This window comes from Mus caroli, unplaced genomic scaffold, assembly GCF_978045245.1.
Source record: "Mus caroli unplaced genomic scaffold, Mus_caroli_1 scaffold_11, whole genome shotgun sequence".
NCBI lineage: Eukaryota > Metazoa > Chordata > Mammalia > Rodentia > Muridae > Mus > Mus caroli.
This window is the reverse complement of record NW_028227266.1, coordinates 54674123-54687454: the sequence shown is the minus strand read 5'-3', so window position 1 is coordinate 54687454 and position 13332 is coordinate 54674123. Positions and strand designations below refer to the sequence as shown.

Here is a 13332-nt window from a genome sequence, read left to right as displayed (position 1 = left end):
GTCAAGGTGCACCACCTACTTTCCTGAGTGCTGCAGCTAGTGAGGCAGGGCCAACTGTCCCCCTCTCATGACCTGGGGACCAGCTCTCCTTCCTGCCTCAGGTGGTAAGGGGTAAGGGGGAGGGCATTTTTCTTTGACAATGCCACTGCACAGCAGACAAGTGGCAGGGCCATCTCTACTGTGCTACTTTGGTGACTGTGACTTTTCCATGGCCTCAGGTGGCAGAGCAGGCTACTGACATCAGGCTGTTCCTTACCACTCTGTGTCCCCAGTTCCGTCTCTCTTCAAGCCATTCAGCTTTCCTTTCTCTCCCATCTCTTGCATGCCTCAGTGGTTCCCACTGCTGGCAGGCCATGCTTCAGGCGGCCCTTTGACAGTGTTCTGCCCACTCCTGCTGCATGGTAGCATGTGGGCATTTTTATACATGCAATATATTTAACATTTCCTACCCACTACATGTAGATGTTGAGTTTTTGGAACTGTAGAGGTGGGGGGTTTTCTTACTAGAAAGCATAGTTTCTGTATGAATTATAATTTATGGCATCCGTATAAGTCCCGTCTCTGCCGAAGTAAAGATTTCACCTTTGCTTCTTTTGAATTAAGAGAGTCAAAACCAGTGGTAGCAGCTGAACTTCATATGAACCACAGAAACTTGAGGTTAATTGTGAAGGCTCTTCAACCTTTCTCTTTTAACTTTTGTGTACTCTGGGGTAAACCCCCACACTAAGACAAGATATAGTCTGTCTTTATTGTGATAATTTTTTGTTATTATAGCCTTTTGCTAATCAAGTCCTATACTAGTCAAAAGTTAAAATTATAAAGTGATTTGTAAATATTTAGTATATTTCTAGCAAAAATGAGAAAGCAAGATGGAGATGAGGCTTTTTGAGGTAAGTGCCTGTCTAACGTGTGAGTGTGAGGTCGTAGGTTCTGTCGCCACTGTTGCAAAAAGAAACAAGAGAGAGACAGTCAAAAGAAAAAAAAATGGAGTGACTGGGGATAAGGCATTTGATAGTGTGCTTGCCACACACATGTGAGGACCTAAGCTAAGCTCTTCAGTACTCCCACAAAAGCTGGATGTGTCAGCGTGTGTCTGTCAACCTTCCGAGCTGCAGGGCATAGACAAATCCCTGGAGCTTCCTAGGATGTGTAGGAGCTGCAACTTCAATGTGACACTGTCTTAAGAAGTAAGGTGGAAAGCCGGGTGTGGTGTCGCACACCTTTAATCCCAGCACTTGGGAGGCAGAGGCAGGCGGATTTCTGAGTTTGAGGCCAGCCTGGTCTACAAAGTGAGTTCCAGGGCTATACAGAGAAACCCTGTCTTGAAAAAAACAAAACAAAACAAAACAAACAAACAAAAAAAGAAAGAAGTAAGGTGGAAAGTGAGTGTAACATGACCCTGATGTTAACCTCTGGCCTCCACATGCATGTTTTCACGTGCACTCGTACGCTCATGTGCACATACCCTCTTTAACATGTGGATACATCACACACATACCTTAAAAGGGGGGGTCTTTTTTTTTATCTGATATTTGTGGTTTTGTTTGTGCTAAAGCTCAAACATTTAAGTTAGGATTCTTTATCTTTTCGAAGGAGAGTTTTTAATGGGCTTTTTTGCTTTGGTGTTTTAATCTTTTAAAATGTAAAACATCTCCACAGTATAATCTTGTTGTCTTGGCTTTGAGCAGAAGTTTCAGCATTAACAACATCTCCTTCAATACTTCAACCTTCCCTGCGTTGCAATATTTGTTGTCAGGTACAGGACTAGAAAAGGCCTAATGTAGCATAGAAAAACATTTAATTTAGGGGTACCGTCAGTGGTACCAGAACATGTGAAGTGAAACAGAAATGCTTGATCAGCCACAAAAACTATTTACTGCTTCATAAACCTTGGTGCTCACTGTCATAAATAGTGTCATTAGAAAAGCAATGTACTGAAAGTTTCTCTCTCTTACCACTTCCAGTGAAACTGATATTAGAGAGAAGTATACATTATTAACTGGAATGTGATCAGGGACTTAAGTACAAGTGAGGAATCTGTTGAAAATGAAACAAAGTGGAAAAGGCCTTATCTCTTCATGACTTACTTGGGCCTTAACTTCTTTGTAAACTGAAACCTGACAGGATAATCAATAAATTGGCTTAAATACGTATCAACAGTCAAAACTTTTTAGCTTCTAAAATTGAAGTCTGAAGTTACCCCGAGGGATAATAGGTCGCGTGGGGTAGTGGACGCTTTCCACATGCTAGTTTTACTTTATAGCAACCCTGTAAAGCTGGTTTCAGTTTTACAAATGAGGTCATAGAATCTCAGAGAGATTAAGTCACATTGGTATGTTTATTATACTTCTATTTTTTTTCCTGATACTTTCAGCCATTTGTCAGATGAAAGCCTATATTAAAATAGCCATTTTAAATGTCAGCATACTTTGAAAAGTTAAATTATATTGTGTTAATTTTACATTTTTAGTATATATTTTGTTTTGCATACTAACATTTGTTAGTTAAATATGTATTATAAAGGATATAGTAAAATAAAACAGTCTAATATTTTCCATTAGGTTTTTCAATGAAATGCTCTAGTCTTATGTACACAAAATGTAAGAGCCAAATGATAGAACCTCCACATTTTGTTGTTGTTGGTGGTGGTGTAGGGAACTTTGTGTAAAAGCTAAAAGGCATGGTCAGTTGTTATCTCCTATGCTCTGACTTATAAGAACAAATACAGAAAACAAATTTCATTGCCTCTTCAAAATATTTTTTAAATGTTTTATCTTATTAAAATTATGTGTATGTGTTTATATCTTTATATTCATACATGAACCCCGTACCTGTGAGTGTGGAGGTTTCAGATCCCCTGGAGCTGAGGATACAGGCAGTTTTGCCTCATCCATTGTGTTTGCTGGGTTTGAACTCTGGTCCTCTGGAAGAGCAGTGCACGCTTTTCTCTACCACACCACCTCTCCAGCCCTGTGAAATGCTTTATGGAGAGTAAATTTCGTGTAGCCATAATGTAGAAGACATAGTTATTAGTTGATTTCCTTGGATAAAGTGATATTTTGGCTGAGGGAGAGGAAAGCTGCTTAGCACAGAGCCCAAGGGAATGCTTTTATTATGGTGTTAACATCTTATTAACTCATGTTGTGTGTCCTTACTTCCCTTTCCTTCATGACTTACTGCAACTGTGTAGATCCTTTATTTTGGCAAGGTCTTTACAAATGTCCCTCATACTTTGTGGAAATATCAATTTTAGAAGCTAAAAAGTTTTGACTGTTGATACGTATTTAAGCCAATTTATTGATTATCCTGTCAGGCTTCAGTTTACAAAGAAGTTAAGGCCCAAGTAAGTCATGAAGTACTTAAGACCTAGACTGAGTGTCAGATCAGGGACTTGACTTGGCTATTTGCCCTCCAGCACTAGTGGGAAAAGGCCTGAAGGTCAGTGGTGGCCTAATAATAAAAATAAGATGGAGTGTGGGGAATTCTTTCGGTGGAGTATGTGGAATTTCTACATCAGAAACTTGTGCAGTCACTTAATTTCTGAAGACACTGGTGTGCATGTCACCTTTATAGTGTGTAATATAGTGTGAATGCAGCAAATTTAACAAAAACCTTACACTGTAAGGTTGTAGTGGCCATAGAATTTGTAAGCTTGGATTTATTGACAATTCTTTAAACTGCCTATTAGCTGAAGTGCAATAGACAGGTAAAGTTATGGAGAGTTTGAATTGGAATGCCTTTGGTTGGCTGTGATTATAGCAATGTATTTCAACCTTGAAACTGAGTTTCAGATGTCAGAGGAAAGCAGCTAAGATATAAGAAAATACCAATGAGGCAGAATAACCTTCATCTAGTCTATAGAGGGATGATAGAGCAGCATTCAAAGCACAAATACCAGACTCTATCACACAACCATTCCCTAGGGTCTTACATGGCACAGCTATTCCTTTTCTGGATGTACTTGTATTCCTATTGGCACAGGAAAGTGGTGCCTTCTGTTCCTCATAGGCTATATAGTCTGTATGCAGATAAACCAACTGATACATGAAAAACAGTGAACTGATGTTCTTAGAATTCCCATAAAGTCCAACAGAAGTTAGGCTTGAAATACTTGAAATCTGTTGATTCCATCTTTTTTTTTTTTTTTTTTTTTTTACATTAAAACATAATGGGACTGTAAGAGAACTCTAGGAATGATCCCCTTAAGGAATTTTGTCATGGATATTTATGGTCATGGTGTCCCTCTTGTGCATCTGTGGTCTGGTCAGGCTGTTGTCACAAGTCCAGGTAGCCAGAGCAGAGATCCTTAATAGATTATCAGAAACCTCACCATCCCCTCTCCAATGCCCCTCTTTAGCTGGTCTGGACCGCCACCCTGCAGTGAAGTCATTCTGAAACCCACTGTAACAGAGCCGCCACCACCTCGCTACAGTCTCAAGCCTGAGAATCTTGCTGGTGAGCTTCGAGGCACCCACATCCACATCTTTTGAACTACTTCACTCACCTGCCTCCTGGATCAAGTCTAGGACTCCCAGAGTTCTGGAATGACTACCATTCTGCTATGTCTCTGATCCTTCTTAGGCTAACTTCCTGCCTTTTTCTGCCCCTGTCCTCCCCAATTTCTTTTCGATCCCAAGGGCTGAGTCGAATCCATAATTGCTGTCCCAACTCTAATTTACAGGTTGTGCAGGAAGAAGATTTTAGGAGTTAGGGTAGCTGCCATGCGTGGGATGCAGAGCTTGGGGGGTGGGGGGGCTGGAGAAGTGCGAGTTTGGCTTGACAGCTTGCTCTGCCATAGCACAGGAGCACTTCTGTACCCATAGATCGGAGCTCAAGCGCAAGGACTCCGAGCCTCCTCCTGGCTCTGCCCGTACAGAGAGAACCCCATTGTGCCTCCACAGTATGTGTACTCATTACAGTTTCACTAAGGGCCTGAGTTGCCTCTGGCTGAGAAGAGATAGTGGAGATGAACTCTGGGACAAAGGGGACATTGTGCAAAACTGCCACCATTGGTGACTGAGTGCATTCATTGTTCAGCCTGAGAGTACTGTGCATCCAGGGTGCAAATGCTTTGACCTTCAGTTCCCAGACGCCTGTGGACTGCAACTCCCATACCCCATCCTCACTCTGCTTTGTGTTCTCTGGGAGACCAGGGCTTGGTCAGCATGTAACTACTAGGGAGACACAGGCCTAGAAATAGCCTCCGGGGAAAATAAGGTAGGGTACAAAAGAGGTGAGGAGAAGGGACATCTGTGGAGAGGGGTCTAACAGTGCTTAAGTCCAGATTTCTTTCTAGCAATTTCCTGCATGGAGAGAGATGGCAGATACTTGGCTCTTCCTGTCCAGCCTGGGCCCAAGACACTAGCTCAGCACCATTCACAGTGGGTAGTTAAGCCTCAAGGGAAAGAAGATTCAGTCCTGTGGCAGGAGAGCAGCTTTCTTGAGCTCAGTTCCTGTAGGGCCTGCAGTAGAGCTTGCAGTTGGGTTCTTGGCACAGACCAGGATTGGGGGGTTCCTGGTGGGTTCATTTGGGCAGTTAGGTACCACCCACTTCTTTACAGTGTGTGCTTCAGTGAACTCAAGGATAGCCTCCTCCTTCAGACACAGGCCACTGTGACAACACTGCCAAATCTCCTGAGAGAGATGGCAATGTCCTGGTGTGTAGGCAAGGGGCCTCCTCCAAGACTCATTTAATAATACTCACCCTGGGTCATCAGGACTCAGGCAGGTCATAGGACCAGAGCTTGGCATCACCAAAAATGCAGCAGTGAGGGTTCCTGGTGGGGTCAGTTCCCTGAGAAAGAGGAGTGGGTGCTGACGTGGTGGTGTTGGAGGTGGCAAGGAGCAGAATAAGCGGAAAACTCCTACCAGTTCAGGGTTGGTAGGAGGAATATAGAAGGTGTTTCTGTGTGTGGCTGATTCTTATTAGACAAGTCCCAAGCTGGAGTTATCCTCACTGGAAAGCCCTTTCCTCTGTAGGAGGAAGTTAAGCAGTGAGATCCAAAGTTCTGAAGGAAGAGTTCATGTGACCCTCAGCCTGGGTGTCACTTGTCAGTCATTAAAGGCTGCATAGGACTTTTTACTTCTCTACAGCAACAGTGGTGTGGCCTGAAGCTCATCCATCCTGGAACCCAATGACTGAAATGACTACTTCTATCTGCCCCGCCCCATCTTCTTGTCACTGTGGAAGAAATAATTCCCTTTCAGAGGTGATCTGGCACCATCCATTCACTGGCCTGGTGGGGATATCCAGGAACTTACCAGTTCTATTTCTAAGGCTGAACCTTCAGAAAGGCCCATATACTAAGTCTCATGAAATTGATTGTCTCCTGCTGCATTGAGACGCTGGAGTGAAACTATAGTCCATATCCACTGACCTATGTGAGCCTGTTCGTAAACCATGTGCACTGATACCGAATGAGATGCATCTTTAAGGAGTGCATCTGCAGTACCAGCTTGGCACAGTGTCCATCACTTACTGCTCAGAGAAAAGGCAAGTTCAAAGCAGCTTTAATTTGAAAAATAAACTCCGCTGTTACATTACAAATAGCAATTAGTCTATATACAATGAGGTGGTTAGGTTCGATTATTTATGAGTCCCTGTCTTGTTCTAAAAGCCTTCTCCCTGCAACCTGACCTTTCTCTATTCTCCCCTTTCCATATTCAAACTAATTTCCATAAACCTCTGGCAACAATCTCTTTGTCCTTGTCAGGAATGTCTTTCTGGTCATGCCAAGGTCTGGTCCTGCTTCCAGCTACTGTTAGAAGAAACAAGGAATGATTCTTCCCGTGAGACTTCTGCGAGATTAGAGACAATATTTTGTAGGAGAGGAATCCACTTTTATTGTCTAAGGATAAATTTCTATTTTTCTAAGATATTAAATGTTTGGTAATTTCTTTCAGTAGCCACAAGGAACTATTATAGTCATGAAATTCAAGAAAGGGAGCTAGAGAGAGAGCTTGGTTGGTAAAATGCTTGCTGTGTAAGGATGAGGACTGAATTTGACCCCCCAGCACCCATGCAAACATCCGGGGGTTATGGCATGCACTTGAGATCCTGGTTCTCGGGATACAGAGATGGACCTAATTTACAAGCCTGAGATTTCAGTAAGAGACCTTGCCTCCAAGGAAAGCAGCCAGTGATGACCTTTGCCTCATGTATGTACACATATATACATACATACATGTGTACAACATACACACAGCTATCTCCACAGCTATACCTACATGAATACACCTACACACACATAGACATAGCCACAGACACAGGAAAAAGATCTGAGAAACTGTCACAAGCAGAGTAACCTAAGGAGTTAATATATATATATATATATATATATATATATTGTACTTACTAAATATATCGGTACCTTCTAGCTAAGATTCTCAACAGGAAAAAAAGGGTGTCAGGGGAAACCTGAGGAACTTTAAGGGAAATGTGGACTTTAGTGATAATATATTTATGTTGATCCATTAATTGTGTCCAAGGTATACTAATATAAGTTATTGGTAGAGGATTTGAGTATGGGACAAATAGAAATGCTAGTTGTTATTTCACAATTTATTAATATATCTAAAGCTACTCAATTATATCTGAAAAAAAAAAGAAAACCATTTTTTTCTTGGGAGTAAAATGATCCTCAAATATTATACCCCCAGAATTTCCTTACCTTGATAACTTGCCCTAGGGAAGTCTGCCCATTAGTAGTGTCCCTCTCGTCCTTTGAGAGCACCAGCTTTGCTGATCAAGGTAAATGTTGCTATTGAGAAAATACACTTGTCTGGAAATCCAGAGGGGAGGTGTGTTGGGGTCGGGGTGGCGTGAATAAGTGCAGAGAAATCTGTCACATTACCATTCTCAACAAAGTAGGCAATTGGCTTTCTTCCTCCTGTCCTTCTGGAATAATTTTGAAAGCCATGAAATAGGATTCACAGAAGTAAATGTCTGTGTTTATATATATCAACTATATCAGAGGTTAGGAAGGACTCAAAGGAGGGGAGGGGACTACATTAAAATGGTACTAAAGCCACCTGCTGATCCACACATTGAGCACCTCCTTGAATATCAAATTAGTAATTACTAGCTATTAGTATTATATCTCATTGAATAAAAATTGAAGTTAACAAATCAGTAGTGATATGGTCAATTAATGGGTAAAGAAACAGAATAAAAGAATTAGAAAAATCATTTGAAAGCCATTGTTATATTGTTAGTTTATATATAAAATAACAGATCCTAAAATTAATTGGTAAAAAGTTTGGTGGCCTTGCCTAGTCATGTTTTCTCCTCACAAAATATCAATTACAAAGGAAAGAAGAATTTGTCAAAGAGGGAACCTGAAAGATACTTCCTCAGTCAGGAGCAAAATGATGTGTGTATAGCTTGAAGGGATGCAGTGTAGGAATATAGTTTCATTTCTCTGACACTTCTCCCCAAAAATGCATAGCCAAAGTTTAATTTTGAAGAAAGGCTAGAGAGTTCCAATTAAGGTTACTTAGCCTATAGTTTTCCAACTTAAAATATTGTAAAAATCTAGAATAATTTTAAGAACTATTCTAGGTTTAAGGAGACTATATAAACGCTACAGATAATTGTAGCCTATAATGACTGACCAGATCCTTTTGTTACAGAAGACACTAGTGAAACTTGAATAGGTCTATCAGCTACAGGGTAGGTTAATGTGTTGACTTTGGCTGTGGTATTAAAGAGTATATTTATTGGAAAAATGAGAAACCCAAGCTTTTATGGTGATGTGATGTAATATCAGTACCGTCCTATCAAATGGATCAATCTTTTTCATACTTCATATGAATTCTTGATGCTTTTGAACTTTCATATTTTTTAAAATTATTTTTAAAGTTTTCAATAAAAGCCCTTATGAGTTGGGTATGAGAGGAAGAAATCATTAAATATATGATTATGTAATGATCCCCACACTTTGATGAGAATGGAAGGTTTATAAAGGGAGTTACCAAGATAATAAAAAAAAATCAATTTAGAAGAGATTGTGACAAATTTTTTGGGGGTGTAAGAAAAATGATGTAGACAACCTTTGGAACTTTGTATCTGAGTTTTGGGAGTTACTTCTGCTTTATTGGCCCACTGTATTGTCATGTTTGGCTGCTCCTTGAGGAATCGGAAGGGATGTGCAAGGGATGCAGGGTATCAGCCAGCACCTTCGTACATCTACTTGTTCTGCCTTAGATGCTGCTGCCCAGTGTCCTGAAGATGTAGTTCTCATAGCCTAAAAACACCAAGAAACCATGGATGAGGGAGGTTTTGGAGTCATGGAACGAACTTAAATTTGGCTTCATTAATCGATGATAGTGCCCAGTATTGAATACAATAAATTTATAGAAACTCTATGTATACCATTTATCTATTCTCATTCATTTCTCAATGGATGCAAATTTTAAACTTTTAATTTAGAGTTGCTCATACAGGTTGTATATTGAACATAACCATCCTATTCTCCCTTTTCTTACCATCCTCCCTGTATGTTCTTTATATAATCATATATTTAATGATTGCTTCCTCGCATCCCCAACTTGTAAGGGCTTTTATTGAAAAACCTTAAAAATAATTTTTAAAATACACGAAAGTTTAAAAGCATACAATTTATTGGCTTTCATTTTATATATGCATGCATGATTTTCTGTGACTATATACAACCTAGGAACCACAAATGAGAGGAAATGTAACACGTCTTTTAGAAAGGATGCTGTAGACACTTCAGATTCCCCTTGGAGGTGGAGTCATAGGCAACTGTGAGCCACCTGACGTGGATGTTGGGAGCTGAGCTCAGGTTGACTGTAAGAGCAGGGCATGCTCTTACCTGCTGACCCATCATCTCTACAGCCATCTAGAGAAGTTAGTTTTAAAAGACCATTTAAGCCATTATATTTCATCTGGCAGTTAAGAGTCTGGTAAGAGTTGTGATAAAGGACAGTTACTGGTTCTCTTTGAAGTTGGAATTAAGGATGCTAAGTTAACAAAAGATTTGACACTTTGAGAAATAATAAATATGACGGAAGGCAACTTGAGGTAAATACTGTTGATGTTATTATGTTTCTCAGACTAGAAACACAAACAATGATGACTGTTTCCTCCTAACCACTACTAAGCCAAGAATATATCTTGGCTGTACATTAGCATTGCTCAGCTGGAATTAGGGATACCAAGTAGTAGCACTACAAGTGTTTTCTTATTTAAAATTGCTGATTTTTTTTTTTTATTACTTTACTTTGTTGGGACAAGGACTCACTGTGTAGCTCAGGTTGGTCCAGAACTTGCTGTATTGTCTAGACTGGCCTTCACTTTATGATCCTCCAGCTTCATTCTTTCCAGCCCCAGAGTTACAGGGTTGTAGCCCCATGCCAGGATGGCTGAGTTTTTAAATATTTAAAATCAGAAAACCTAAACCATAGTAACAAAAATGAAAGTATGCCTGTGAAATGTTGAATAATCAAAAATTGAAAGTTACTCATTAAGAGAGAAGTAAATTTCTTGCCCATATTATTCAAGTCATATTCTCTATTCAACTAAGTGTTTGAATACAGTACAAAATTCAAATTAATCTTGAAATCACATAAAGGGGAAGGAACACAACAATCATTCAATGTCCATGATTCCTTTTTCTCTGGCCGCAGTTTAAGACAGTGTGGCATACAGCATCACTGCAGTGCTTACTGCCCATCTTAAGACCCTTCGCCATTTAAAATAAGTTGGCACTGTGTGCACTGTGCTTTGAGTATCTGCTTACCAAGTAGAAAGTGATTGACAGGCTATGTTTGCCCCATTTATACTTTTTAGTCATAGGAGAAATCCTTTTGTTTTGTTTTGTTTTGTTTTGTTTTGTTTTGTTGTTTTGTTTTTTGAGACAGGGTTTTTCTATGTGGCCCTGGCTGTCCTGGAACTTGCTCTGTAGACCAGGCTGGCCTCTAACTCAGATACCTGCCTGCCTCTGCCTCCCTAGTGCTGGAATTAAAGGCATGCGCCACTACACATGTAACAAAATAATTTTACATTAGAGACAGAGACAGGCATATCTGAGTTCAATGCCAACCTGCTCTACATAGTGAGTTCCAGGCCTATATGCTGAGACCCTGTCTTTAAAAAACAAAACAAAAACTAAACTGCAGGATTTAAAAAAATCTGATGCCCCTTCTCCCCCCCAAAGAATCCCGTTTCTTTAATAGTTTAGATTCATCCTATTTATTTTCTTTTCAAATAATAATTGTGTGGAATTTATCACATGCAGAAAGTGAGGACCAGGAGTAACTGCAGTATGTGGAATATTTATTTTGCCAACACACTTAGTCACAATGAATACCTACTACTGTTTATTGTCTTGGTACAGTTTATAAAGTATGAAGTCTTAGAAGCCTGTGCATTTTGCTTTCTGCAAAAAAATTTTCCACTAGGACTTTTTAGATTAAAAACCTAGTAGAGGGCCTGGAGAGATGGCTTAGCAATCTGCTCTTGCAGAGGCCCAGAACCCAGCTTGGTTAGAATTCCAGATGGTTCTGAGCTACCATGTGGGTGCTGAGAACTGAACCCAGGTTCTCTTCAACTGCTTCCAGTACTCTCAACTTCTAAGCCAACTGTGCAGCCTCCACTTCTTAATTTTTAATCAGGAAGCAAAAAGTATTTAAAAAAAAAAAAAAAGTGCCTTTAAGTTTGTATACTTCCCCTTTTATCTATAAAATTACATACTAAGGTAACTTTTATGCTAAATGTATCACTTTTTATGCTAACTGTATCTTTATAAATGTTGATACATTCACAAGTAATCTATGTATTGCTTACTCTAGGTACTCCAAATTTTCCTTGTAGGAGAAAGGCTCATTGTTTAGGTCATAGCTGGCAAAGCTCTGCATACAGATAAAATGGGGAAAAGAACTCTGTCCTGTTTTAAAAATAAAAGCCTGTGCAGTTGAGCCTGGGTGGCTCTGGCTGTGGGACATGAGCTTACTTGTACTTCTCTGACAGTTTTGACTTACTAAAATATATGTTCATCTTTCAGATACAACTGTCAGACAAATCTCATCCAGGTTTAAGTCTTTAAGTTCTGTGACCTCATTCTTTTTTTGTGTATGTTGGTGTTTTTGCTCGCCTGTATGCTTGTATAAAGATGTTAGATTTTCTGGAACCAGAGCTACAGACAGTTGTGAGCTACCAGGTGGGTACTGGGAATTGAACCAGGGTCCTCTGGAAGAGTAACCATTGCCCTTAACCTCCAAGCCATCTTTGCAGCCCACTATTGTAAACTCATGATGCTTTATATAATCCTGTGCTGGTTTAAAGTCTGTCTCAGGGCTGTGTTCTGTATTAAGATTAGTTCATTTCAACATGACATAATGCCAGGGTAGCCTACACAGATGAATCAGAAAGTAATGGCGACTCTTTAATAATAAGTTAAAGTTCTTTAGTTTCAGAGAACTGAGAGGACCGTGTTTTTTAGAAAGCATCTGTCTCCAAGTCCTCTGAAGCTGGTTCAGCTCTCACTAGTACTCTGGAGAGAACTTAGTGGTTTCAAGCTGTCTTCTCTCTTTCCCTTTAGCATTAGCTCTTGTTTATGTTATTCACAGTATGCTTATTTTAATATAACATTCTTTTAGTTGAAGAGATGTATAGCTTAGTTAAAACTTGGAGAACATACCATTGAGATTGTTACTTATAGGGCTAGTTATGACTGCCACTGTGACCTGTGCAGGTAGGTCACTCTGAGAGTTGTTCTTCATAAGCCGGTTACGGGTGTTAAGGGCACATGAGAACTTGGACTCAGTGGTCTTGCTGCTTTCCTTGTCACCTCATGAAACCGGGGCGTGCTTCAAAACCTTGGCCGACTTTAGTACGCTGCATTCATCATTAACTAATGACTTGGAACTTAACCGTTCCCAATTAACCTATTTATTTTGTTTTTCATATCCTACTCTAAAATTGTGCTGTGCCTTTATTTGTAACTGCAACAGAACACTGACTGTTGTGGATAGCCCTGGGGCTAATTATATTTGATGTTAATTTCATTCTCCTGTGAGGGGTTGTGAACAAGGAAAGAGTCAGCACTCAGGTGATTTCCTGTAAACCTGCTTCCCACTTTAATTTGTAAAATAAAGGAGAGCTGATGATTGGGCAGATAAAGGGAAGGTGGAGTGGAAGGTTTGGGGGGAGAAGGAAGAGAAAATGGAAGAGGGAGAGGACACAGAGGAGGAGGAGGAAGAAGAAAAGCCGAGCAGAAGCACATGACCTGGAGAAACCACAAGTTCTAAGGGGTCTCAGAGATGTGGAAGATGGTAGTGTAGCAGTAGATTTGCCCAATCTAGGTGCCT

The 13332-nt window shown here is 40.1% G+C and overlaps 1 protein-coding gene across 3 annotated transcripts in view; it reads left to right on the top strand.

Annotated features, from left to right (window-relative positions):
- Positions 1–13332, top strand: part of Peak1 (pseudopodium enriched atypical kinase 1) — a 219129-nt gene that overhangs the window by 69940 nt on the left and 135857 nt on the right. The window contains exon 1 of one of the 3 annotated variants that reach the window (XM_085844653.1): positions 4362–4455. The exons of the other annotated variants lie outside the window; for them this stretch is intronic. The gene's annotated coding sequence lies outside the window, so the exon portion shown is untranslated. Of the gene's footprint in view, positions 1–4361; positions 4456–13332 lie in introns of those variants that run through there. 3 annotated transcript variants of the gene reach the window in all.